Source organism: Motacilla alba, chromosome 5 (assembly GCF_015832195.1).
Source record: "Motacilla alba alba isolate MOTALB_02 chromosome 5, Motacilla_alba_V1.0_pri, whole genome shotgun sequence".
Taxonomy (NCBI): Eukaryota; Metazoa; Chordata; class Aves; order Passeriformes; family Motacillidae; genus Motacilla; species Motacilla alba.
The window spans coordinates 13,685,908-13,698,110 of NC_052020.1; the positions used below are offsets into that span (position 1 = coordinate 13,685,908).

General features: G+C 42.3%; 1 long non-coding RNA gene across 3 annotated transcripts in view; it reads right to left on the bottom strand.

Moving 5' to 3' along the window:
* LOC119701580 overlaps positions 1 to 12,203 on the bottom strand; it is a 36,538-nt gene that overhangs the window by 3,449 nt on the left and 20,886 nt on the right. For 2 of the 3 annotated variants that reach the window (XR_005257099.1, XR_005257100.1), the window contains exon 6: positions 9,024 to 10,141. The exons of the other annotated variant lie outside the window; for it this stretch is intronic. This is a non-coding gene — a long non-coding RNA (uncharacterized LOC119701580). Of the gene's footprint in view, positions 1 to 9,023; positions 10,142 to 12,203 lie in introns of those variants that run through there. 3 annotated transcript variants of the gene reach the window in all.

A 12,203-nucleotide genomic window follows, 5' to 3' on the forward strand; every position in this document is an offset into this window, starting at 1 on the left:
TAAGCAATTATTTTCACACCTTTGTTTTCCAGCAGAAGTCTGCTCAAGGAAATCGTCCCCATGTACCCTTCCCACCACTTTTCCTCTTGGAAGAGGACTGAGTACTGCAGTCGCCTTCTCTGCTTAGTTACAGCAGTGCAGCAAAACACATTTTTGAAGTTACCTGTGTCCTCCTAAGTGTCAGTACCTCACATGCAGTGCAACTGATTTTCTTTTTGCACTGAACTTGCTATTTTACTTAATGGCGTTTCCCTGTTATTTCTCTTTGGGACTACCAACATTTGCTAGCTACAGAAATGCATCTAAAAGCTGTGCTCCAGAGACATACACCTCCCCTATGACTCCAAGATTATTTCCTCTAAAATTTGATAGGGAGATGTGGACTACTTTGTAGTGTGATCCATTTCAACTGTTCCAGCAAGGTAGGTAATCCTATACTGTCCCAGTTTTATAAAAATCCAAGCAATTTGAATTAATGGCATAAAAGTATAGCACTTGCCATAAACACGGAACAGTTGCTTTATTGCACTTGTCAAATGCATTCCTCTCTTTGGTCACAGTTATGGTAGAAGAATTTAACAAAAAATTAACAAGCCCTTCACAATAAAAAGGAACTCAAAAAAAAAGTCAAAGCTGGAGAAAGCATCACATACCCTACATATTTGAACTCTCATGGTTTTTCCAGCCTGGTTCTCACTCTTAGTTCCACAAGTTTCTTGTAAGCACCATCCCTTGTTCAATACAAATTCAAGTGGAAAGGACAGCAGAGAGGTGTCAGCTCTAAGGAAAGTGCGTGTATGCTGCACACAGGATAAAGATCTGCCCTATTTCTGAAACAGGAACAGAAGCAGTAGCCATGAACAGAAAGGCAGACAGCATTGCCCAGGTCATTAACCTAGATGGCTCATCCTGTGCACAGCCATCTGCCCACAGCTTATCCCATATCCCAGGTATCCAAGGGGAGCCTGCAAGCTGCCGTGCCCACACACAGCACAGCCAGAGCAGACAAATCCTGCAGCGCTGCTGGCCCCACACCCTCACCCTGCTACCAAGCCTCACCATCAGGGAAACACTTTTAAAATGTCTAAAAACTTCTATTTTATAGCAGTAGTCAAAGAGCAACAGTTAACAGAAAGAAATCTCTAGCACAATATTTAGAAAACAAACCCGTTTATTGTTAAAGGGCTACAAGTGAGCTGAGAAATTCACGTGTCTGCTACAGCAGAACAGTTTGACAGACCCACTATAAAACAAACAATTTACCATTTTGATGTGGCATGGTGGCAGTAGGAAGCATAATTTTATCTGCTTTTTCTGCAGTGACCTCTGACCCTGTGCATCATAATTTGAGAAGCAGCTGCGTCCTTAGTGGCCCAACACCCTGCTCGTTCCTGTCTGCCGGGCACGGCGAGTGTCACTCCCATGTCACTCCTGGTGATTAGCACAGCCACCGAGGAGGCTGCCACGGGGAAGACCTAGTGCCCCCCGCCTGAGACAGGTGCACGCTCCTGTCACATCCCACACATGTGTGCTTTGGGCTTGTTACCACTGCTGTCATCAAAGCAGACTATCGTCAGCAAGTGCAACATCACACGAGAGACTCCCAGCAGTTGGAATTCAACGTCTTAGTGGTGCCCCTCAAAGGTTGATTTTCTTCCAGAAGTGCAGTAGGAACAGTTTAAAGATCAAAAACAGAGCAAAAGGCGCTGAAAGAATCTTTGTTTTTTCCTCGAACAGAAAAAATAAAATATCCTCATAAGAAAACCAATTTGAGGTCAACAATAAGGTTTCTTTTCAAGTCTGTCACAGGCCTAGCAAAAAACTATTCTTTGTATGCAAAGTATAAGTCATAACATAGCAATATTGCATGAAAGTTTTGCTGAAAATGAAAAGTTTCAGAAAAACAGTGTCCAATATTCACCAGTCATGGGTGTATTTCAGTAATCCTGCGGGCCCAGGGGTCCACATGAAGTCTTGAACGCTACAGTTACTTGAGAAAGGGAATCTCCATCACATTAGCATTTTGGCCCCAATCCAAGAAAGCACTTAAGCATGTGCTTAACTTTAAGCACATGAGTGCTCCCACCCACATAAAAGGACCACTTATTCACTGAAAATTAAGCATCTGCAGAAATACTTTCCTGTATCAGCTTCTTTGCTGAGTATCTTACAGGATTATACCCTATCAAGTGACTGCCTGGAAAAAGAAAAAAACCACCACCACCTAAACAGAAGTCGACTTGAGGCAGGATTGCCAGGGGCAGCCTAAGCACATGTGGCACTGGGCTTTGGAGCCCCATGTTCTCCCCAGCTCTCACAACAGCTGCACAGCAGTGAGGAGCCTCTCCGGAGGCCAGAGCATGTACAGAGCTGCTGCCTCAGCCTTTGCCTTCAGGTTCTAAAAAAAATCATGCAAAAGTTATTGCCCCTGCCCAAAAGCTTGCCTGCTTCTCTGAAGGCTGGGATGTAAAAGCACAGACCTGCCGCAGGGCACTCCAGTGCCTACATAAGGTGAGAGCTGCTGCCAGTTAACACCAATGAGGGGTTAGGATGAAAAAGAAATCTACTACAGGCTGGTTGCTGTGTATCAATCCCTAAAGACCTTAAATTATATATAGAAAGAGGTGGTAAGGGCAGCTCAGGAATTAATGTATATGGGTAGAGGGTAAGGCAGTAAAAACCAATTCTAAACAGGCAGTGGAAAAAAATTGTGTCGTGTCTCCCACGAGACATGCATTTTTGGAAGGTCATCACCATCACAAATGCTAACTACAGTTTAGGCTCCCACAGCAGAGTAATATTCCTCAATCATCCTCATCAGTTAGAAATTACTCACAGGGATAGATAAGATGCTAGCTATTCCATAAGAAAAGTGCATGCCCAAACACCCTGAAGCCCTTCCAGGATGTGAGCACTTACACCTCCCTCTTGCATGCTGGATCTCCCTCCTTGGGAAAGCAACACAGGCACTGAAGGCCCAACCCTTTCAGTAGGAGCAACTGGGGAACTCAGGCTCAGTTTTGTGTTTCACAAAAACCTCTTGCCTTAACGCTACAAATCAGCCTTAAGGTTATCACGACTATTAAAGAGTGTGGAATTGAACCCAACCTGAAGTCAGAGCATAAGCAGCACTCATCCCAATTTAAGGAAAAGCAAATGTTCCTTATTCTGCACCAAGCTGTGCAAGAGGCTGCCCCTGAGCAGAGAATTTGAGTCATTTGTACAATCTGGCCACCCACCACGGAGGTTTCCTACCTGCTGCTGCACACCAAGGCACACCCTGGTGCAGGATCCAGCACAGGCACCTGTCAGCCCTATGATTTGTGACCCATCTGACAGGGACGGCCGCAGACGCTCTTTACAGCCTGGTGTCACTTCTGGCTGTGTGTGTTCCAGCTGCTGTGCTGGAGAGCACTCTCCTTAGCAATTCACATCAAAGGCCGTTCCAACACAAACACATCAGGTTTACAAGTCACTCAGCTGTGTACTATAACAAAGGTGTGCCTGGGATGCTCCTTAGCATTTCTCTTACAGTGCCCAAAATTGGCATCAGCTTGTGTGAGGATTAAGATCTAGGAGACAGGAACTACCAGCCACAGTGTTGGTGGGTGACTTTAAACAAGGCTTAGGAAGTGGTTTTGAATGCACACACAAGACTGAGCCATTGTTCTTACTCAGCTTTCCATAGCAAACCAAATGCAACTGAGGTTTTTTTGCTACCTAATCCGATACACACACTACTGGGCATCTGAGGCGTGAGGTGTGGGATGAAGAGCAGGCTGAAGGGAATACAACAAAAGCTAAAGTATCGTGCATCACTATTTTCCTGTGGCTCCTAGCTTCCAAGTGCCCCAGGGAATATGACAATCATTTCCACATCTGACTATTTCATTTTGAAAGAAATGTAAGCTAGACTTAACTATTTTCTTTCCATATGTGTCTGGTAGATATATTTATCATCAAGAGATTCTTCTCTTCCCCCCACTTAACAGCTCTTGACTTTGTGTGGCCCCTCCATACCAGCATATTGTTTGTGCTTTTTGCAAGACCCTACTTTAAAGTATGACATGTTTATGTAAGAGGCATTGATGGCTAACACAGGCTTCAGCTCAGTAGGGCATTTGGGATGGTGTCAGCGAGGAATGCTCTCCCCTGATTTATGAGCATGTTATAGTTATTCAGGTGGAGTGGCAGGACCTGGCAGTAAGCACCAGCATATAGGTCAAATGTGTTTTAAGTTCATAGATCAGGCTGAGGTGCTGCCAATCGCCACAGGGTTGTGGCAGAGGAAACTAAGCCCTCAGTTTTTAAAAAGAAAGCAGTCTCTGAAGACAAGGAGCTGCCTTCAACCTTAAGACTTACTAACCAAAATCTTAGAATGCTCTTATGAACCCTGTTATGCAATTTCACGATGGCATATATGCAGATTCAGAGACAGATGCCTATGATAGCCTACAAGACTGACTTACTACACCATTCTTTTTGCAAGACAAGTCTGATTCACTTGGCTGTTTCCAGATACTTAAGCACTTGAACAAAGTTCTTCAACTCTCTCCCTTTTAATCTCCTTTATTTGTACTAGGTACAGTTGAAGAGATGATCTTTTGAGGCTCGTGACTGAAGTGCTCATATTTATAATCCCATTCAATCTACACTGTGCCCCCTAAAAAAACTAGCTTTGGAGCATGACATGGTTCCCCAGCAGCCAAAGCCCATCCCCAGTGTTTGCCAGCATCCTTACTACTCAAGGTGTTTATTTAACATCTTCAGCTCCCAATGAAATCAGTTCCCCTCATTTCCTTTACATTTTGAATATCTTTGCAGTTTGCTCACATCTGCAGTTTGCACTTTAAATTAAGATATTAAATTTCATATTTCCCTTATGCTTTTACACCTTCCTCAGGTATTATCAATTTGACAACACAACTCTGTAAACCTGTTCATATAGAAAAGCCTGTGGTGAATTAATATATCTCCCATGAAGTAACAAGAGTGCAAGTCCCTCCATTTCGTAAGGAGGAGAGGAAGAAAGGCAGAAAAACAAGTGCTCTTCAAGTGCTGTGAGGATTAAGATCTGAGACACAGGAACTAGCAGCATTTTTCAAACACTAAAGAAATTTGGCAGGCTGAGAGAGTTTGGGCTGTTCAGCCTGGAGAAGAGAAGGCTCTGAGGAGACTGGATAGCATCTTCCAGTACTTAAAGGGGGCTTACAAGACCTGCGAAGAGACTTTTCATCAGGACATATTTCTTTCATAAAATGAAAGAAAATAGGTTTAGATTAGATATTAAGAAATTCTTTACTGTGAGAGTAATGAGACACTGGTACAGATTGCCCAGAGAAGCATGGATGGCCCATCTCTGGAAATGTTCAAGGCCAAGTGGGAGGTGAGGCTCTGAGCAACATTAGTCTAGTGGAAAGTGTCCCTCCTGCTCATGGCAGAGGGGTTGGAATGAGATGATCTTTCAGGTCCCTCTAACCCAGGCCATTCTATGATTCTAAAACTCTTGCTGTTGCTTGAGTGAAGCCAAGTAGGACACTACTTCTTTCTAGGAGAAAGGTATGTACTTTACCCATAAAAGCCCAGTTAATAATTATGTGAACCTTTTGCTGCTGCTCTCACAATGCCAGAGAAGGTAACTTGGCACACATTATTCCAGGCTAGTGAGTTACTTTTATCAACAGTGAGCATACAAGTGATATTACACATCACAGGAAGTCTTTCATTGTTTCTGTTGTCTTGGCCAATTCAAAGGTTCTATTCTCTTTCCATGAAGGAAGAAAACACGCACACTAGGGTCAATGAACAGACTCAGAATTCAGCTCAAACTCCCCAAAACACAGCCAGAAATAGCTCAATGTATGGTTCTGTACATAGCAGTCAAACACAACAATAACCAGCCCATGGCACATTCGACCATTCCACACAAGTTTCCAGACTAGAACTTCATGTCTACACAAATACAGGATAATTCATTTCCAGCCAGGCACCACTCTGGCACTATAGGGAAATGCCAACATCATCAAAACCTTAAAGAGGTGAAGTATTTTAAACAGACTCATAATGCAACACCCAGAATAAGACCCAAATCTCAGCATATTGGAACATACCTGACTGTTTTTCTGCAAGATCTTCATCTGCTAGAGATCAGGTTTTGGAAATTATTTTTAACTTCCTTTTCACCAGCTACAAATCCAAAACAATAAATCAAGCTTCCAGAGTCAGTTACATTGTAGGCATAATAAGAAGCACCAGTTTCCTTAATTGTAAAGAAACCCAAACCCACCAAAGAAACCCCACCCAAACTGCCATTTTATCCTTTAGAAATGACCTTGTATTGATTGTTTATTACTTTAAGATAAAAGCACCTTTTAGAGGCTCATTGCTGCTCTGTTAATTATTAATTATAGACTCTGTTAACTGTAAATTATAGACAAATTCTCCTCTTTCCTCCCTCCCAGAAGAAAAATTTCAAGAGGTGAAGCCTAGACATACACTAGATTGCAGGGGCAATCCCACACTGATTGGAGTGAGTAGAAGGTTATTTTTTCAAGCTTCATGCTGGTTTGTTTGATTTGCTTCAGTTTGAAATGCAAATGACAAGCCAACCTTGAGTCCCAGCCATTCAAAATTCTTCTAAATATTATCTACCAACAAAGTGAAAGAATCATCAAAGATTAGAAGTTAATGAGTAAGAGTCTATTTTCTTGAAAAAATACAGAATTCCAATGTTACTTTCAATCTGAAACTCTTCAAAATAGCCAGTGTGTTTGGTTACAAATTCTTTTTTCCTTGCAAATTTTTTGTAGTAATTATAGAAATCTGAGCTACTGGAAAGAGTAACATGAACCATTTTAGGTGACCAAAGAAAATTTAAAAAGAAAAAATATTAAAGAAAATCCTTATAACAAGACAAACAATTTACCTGCAGTAATGATGACGCAATGCCATGCAGAGGGGAAAAACTGCTCCCCTTCACCTGCTGCTCCTGCTGCTCACACTTTGCACTGAGGGAAACTCACTCCAAACTATTTGTATGGTCAACTCTACTTGTAAAAGTGACCAGAGAAAATAAAGTCTGTACAAATCACTGTGTTTGAATATTAGGCTGCATAACTGGGGAGTACATGTACAATATTGCAGGGATGTTTCCACTTATTTCTAATAATTAATGGGTGTGCAAAATTAATGGGGTTTAAAACTAAATTGTGTGCCCAAACCTGAGGTTCATGGGATCAAACTCACATTTTCCCTTTTAGAAGACATGAGCAGTGATATACAAGTTTTTAATTAGCATTAAAGAGAGTACAACAGTCTGCGTGGCCCATCAGATAGCAGTCATCATCAAAATGTCCTTAGGTCATAAGGCATTTCTTGGCTAAACATTCCCAGTGCCTTATTCAGGTTACACTGCACCAGCATTTAAAGAGATCTAGAAGCTGAACAATTTGGAGAGGCCTGGCGAGCCAGTTACTCCCTCAGGACTCACAACTCATCTCCAGGTGTTTTGCTGCCATTCACCAGGGGGTGATTTTGTAGTACACAGCCAGGCCATGTAAGACTGGCTGGCAATCCCATTTTGGGTCCAGGCTGTGGGAAAGAAAATCAAAGTTTCCTTTTTTGATCTACTGAAATGCTTTTAGCTCCTTTCAGGTTTGTCGTAACAACAATACACTTACGGAATAATCTAATGCAGGCTTAAGCCTCTGTTCAGTACAGACTGCTAAAAATGCCTGTCTCAATTTGATATGCTACACTGACATACTGCACTTTTCTGTATCTGTTTCATTCCCTTATGGTGGATGAAATTCAAAGGTATTACATAAAGTAATAGCCAGCCCCAAGTGAGGCAGCTAAACCCACAAATCTAGATGTACAATAAATATGATGTAGTCAAAGCTAATTAATTGTTCCATATCCATCATCATTCTGCCATTACAAAGCTCTTTCCCTTCCTCTCAAGGGCTTTTCTCCTTCAGTCTATAGCATTTGTGACACCTTTCCCCTATGTACAAAGCTCTGAGTTCTCTTATGTGAACCTAGGCCTTCTCCCCAGGCTTACTGGCATGTTTATCTGAATCTATTTCTGTTTTCTTCCAAAGCATGTGCATCTTGAGTTTAGTCCGGGAGATATGAATTGAACAGAAGTCCTCAGTACCTTCTGGACGTAGCTCCATAGGTGTCTGCTGCTCCTGCTTCACTCTCCAAGCCCTGCTCTGAGCAAGGCACTGCAAGTGCCTTCCCTCAGCGTCTCCTCTCCTCCTGTTTCAGTGGAGGGAGCAGATTTGAGCCTTCCTCAGGGCCCTCTCCTTCCTGAGCACAGGCACACCCGCAGAGGCACCACACTAATGGCAGCTGGCACTGTCTGTCTCCCAGCAGCAGGGCATTAATAACCATTAACAAAATGCTATACAGTTCCAACATGATGTCAGTGGTATTAACCTCTGTCATTCCTGTATCAGCACTCGTGAATGACTGGTTTTCCTTTTTTTGTTTTAAAACTTACCTCTGAAATACTCTATAGCAGTAAAACCAACAGTGACTACTTAGAATAGCTGTTATTTTCCAGTTTTGGAAATGAACTCTGAGTTATCAGCACTGACTATGCTGAACAACAGCTAAATTTTCTCATTCATATTTTTTATCAAGCTTTACAAAAAAATGAACCAAAGCAAAGCCTTCACGCCCTGCAGACTTGTGAGCATTTTTGAGAGCTAATAAGGATTTGCCACCTATTAGAGAAAATAGGTGGGAGAAATTTGGGAGTTTTCTGGATCTGGAATGGATTGTTTATGAGCAGATTACTCAGATCTGCTGTATCACAGCAACTCTACTATTTCTTTCAGAGGTATGAAATATGAGTATCTTTTCTCAGTTCAAACTAGTAACCAGAGCAGAAACAATTCCTTTTAAATGATATGTTCATAAAGCATCTACAACCTTCAGAATCTAGGCATGCATTGTTTCTCAGCTCAAAACATAATAAATGCCAGCACTATAAACAGATGAGATAAAGTCTGTAGGAAGAGAGAGTTGGTATCATTTATTGCAGTAATAAAGACAACTAGAATAAGATACAATTTTGCATGTATTCAACAACATTTATATTTTTAGATCACTAACAAGAACACCCCTGTTGAATTCCCCTGTGATGATAGAGGATCAATTGCCTTAAGATGATTTGAAAGACTGATGGATTTTCAAAACAGTCCTTTTCTTTTTAGAGATTAAGAAGGACATATTTCCATTGCTCATATACTTTGCTATTAACTGGCAGACTCCAAGATGTTAGAACACCTAATCCAACCTCAGTTTAAGGGCACTTACATCCCCCCTATCTCCAACAATGCTTTAAAATGTCCCCTTTAGCACACTAAAATCTTTAGTGTGAAGAAAACTAGAAAACAGTATGGCTGCCAGACAAATGTTTGCATGGCAAACTACTCTTGCACATCTCCACATATATGCTCACGTCTAAAAGCTATTAATAGGTACAGGGAGTGGATGTGCAAGATCAGATTGGAATGCTTTGTACTCCCATGGATTGTATCAGTCACACAGTGCAGTTATTTCTCCAACTTGGGTTCAATGTGTGGGTTTTGATTTTTTTTCTGTTAGTTTTGAGTTTGTTGGGCTGTGGTGTTTGGGTTTTTATTTTGGGTGTTGTTTCTAAAAAAAAAAAAGAAAAAAAGGTCTTTACCTCTCAAAAAACCCCAAGAAGTTCATGTGATGTAGAGTTTAAATTGAAAATTAAAAAAGCTTATGGAAGATTTGCCACTTTTGGTGCCTGTGGGTAGAGCAGCTGGTCCCAGTGGAATAAAGGCAAGGATAAAGCCATCTTCTTCATGAATGGCATGGCAAGAAGGGATACTGCTACCAAAAGCAAAGCCTGCTCCAAGGCAGCTTCATACAAACCACCACAAGGAACATTTCAGGGTGAGGGAGCTGAGAGCACAGCACAGGCACTGCAGTTGTGAGGCAGCAGGTGACAGGAGGGAAGGGAAGCAGTGCTTGCAGTCTTCCAGCCCTGCTGCAGACCTCCTGAGGAAGTGCATGCTTCAGGTTAAATCAGGTCTTAGAGCCACCCTCCAGCAGGCAGTGAACCAGCTTGCAGCACCTCGGGGAGAGCAAATCAGCATCCCTGTGGAAATGGCAGAAGACTGATTAATTTAATCCCATGCTCTTCCTTAGAAAAGATAGTAAGAGATGGTAAGGAGCAAAATTTGTACAAATGTACCAGTTTCTTCCTCCTTCTTTGGCAGAGGAAAGGAGGAGCAGATTCCACCACATGCCCACCCCTCCCCTGATCACAGCATTTAGCAGAAGGGGGGAGAAGGGCTTTTCTGCAGAGCCTGTGCCTTTGAGGCAGCAGCAGGGCAAGAGTTCAGTTTTACGACTCTTGGCCCCAACACAATTTACCATTTACAAACTAATCCTCCTCTGCTGGAGAGCACAAGGCCTGCTAAAGCTCTCATGTCCACTTCTCTGATTCTCCATTGTCCACAGTGACAGGGAGAAGGCAAAGACCTAATCGGTGTGTAATTCAATCGCTGTCCAGGCTGTGTCACAGCACAATGCTCTGCTTGTAGTGCCACGGGCTGAGGCAGCCAGCTACTGTTATGCCCCACAGCAGGTGTGAAGAATGTCACTGGCTCTGTGTGCTGCCCCTCTCTCCAGGTCCATTGCTGACACTCTTAAAGGCTGTTTTTCCTACTGGCAGCAAGCTAATTGTCAGCTCTCTGGTGAAAGGGCACTCTCAGTATTTTTGACCCTGAACTGGGAATTCCTGCACAGCATAACATGGGCCTCCTATAAAGAAAACCTCTTTGCTCTCCAGATCCCCTAAATGTGGAGGCCTGCTAACAAGCTCTTTACTTCCTTAGTCTTAATCCAGCAGTTAGCAAATTATGATCTACCACATCCAAACTGTTTCACTCTGTTGTTCTTCACCAGTCAGAACACTGGGCATTGCCTCACATCCTTTAGGATGGTTTAAATCCTCGGTACCTAATTACATTTTAATCTGCAAAAGACAGATGCTTCAAAAAATTCCTATCTACATGTAGGTTGTTAATAATCTCTGGAATACCAAATAAAATGCACTACCACACTTAAATACAGGGCCACTCTGAAAATGGCATTTGGGTTGGTTTTTAGCAAGAATTCGCTACTCCACCAAGATTTGAAAAGCTGCACTTTCATTCATCTTGAGCTCAGGGAAGCTGAGGAAGAGAAGTGCAGAGGAAGAAGGCAGGGCAGCAGCTGCCAGGTGATCAGTGGGTGTGGGTATCAGCCAGCCACGCTATCAGGCAGGTAAGGAGACAGCACAGAACTATTGCTGGTACATCCACGGGAGCATCAGAGGATGTCTCCCCTGGCACAGAGCTACACCACACACTGGTAATGGTTGTGCGTGGTGTTTCTTTCCACATGTAACAGTGACTTGTCTAAGGGATGTAAGAACAGAATGAGCATGGAAACACCCTACTCCTAACACAACTCTCGCCTTAACAGCCTTGAGAATTTCATTTATGCAGAGTTTCTGGTACTGTTTTTCCAATTCCTTACTTTTCACGTTGAAGTAAACCAAATAGCAAGAATACCTGATGGAGGAGCAACACTGGGACAGAAATTGTACAAGCCTGTACAGCTGCAGATTTTAATCCAAAAGAATAAACAACTGAAGTCAGCTGCATAATCTGACCAACCCAAGAAACAAATAAACCAAAATGGAAACAACTTCCCTGCCCCCACATAGGTAACTTTAAATCAATATTTTTGGCTATTAAGACTATTTTTGTGCAATTCCACACATGAATTATGGTTACCAATCTTACCTAATCCTCTAAAGGAATGAAATACTTTGTCACACTTGCAAATTTTGTGAAGGCAGTGAGCAGATGAAGAAAGATGATCCAGCCTCTTACCACTTGCTACAGAAAAGTTCATAATATTCATTATTCAAAATATGAATTGGACATCTGTATTTACAATGTTTAACAAGTCTTGCTTAGTGTTGAAGCCAAGCTACTCATTTCACCCATACTCATCTACTGTCATCATCGACGGCTGATTTCCAAACATGGCCAGACACCAGTTTTCATAGCAGGGATCATAAGACATTCTTGCATCCTGAATCAGGATTCAGCAACGCCATGTGCCAAGCCTTAGAAGCATGCAAAGCATTTACAACTGAGCACCTG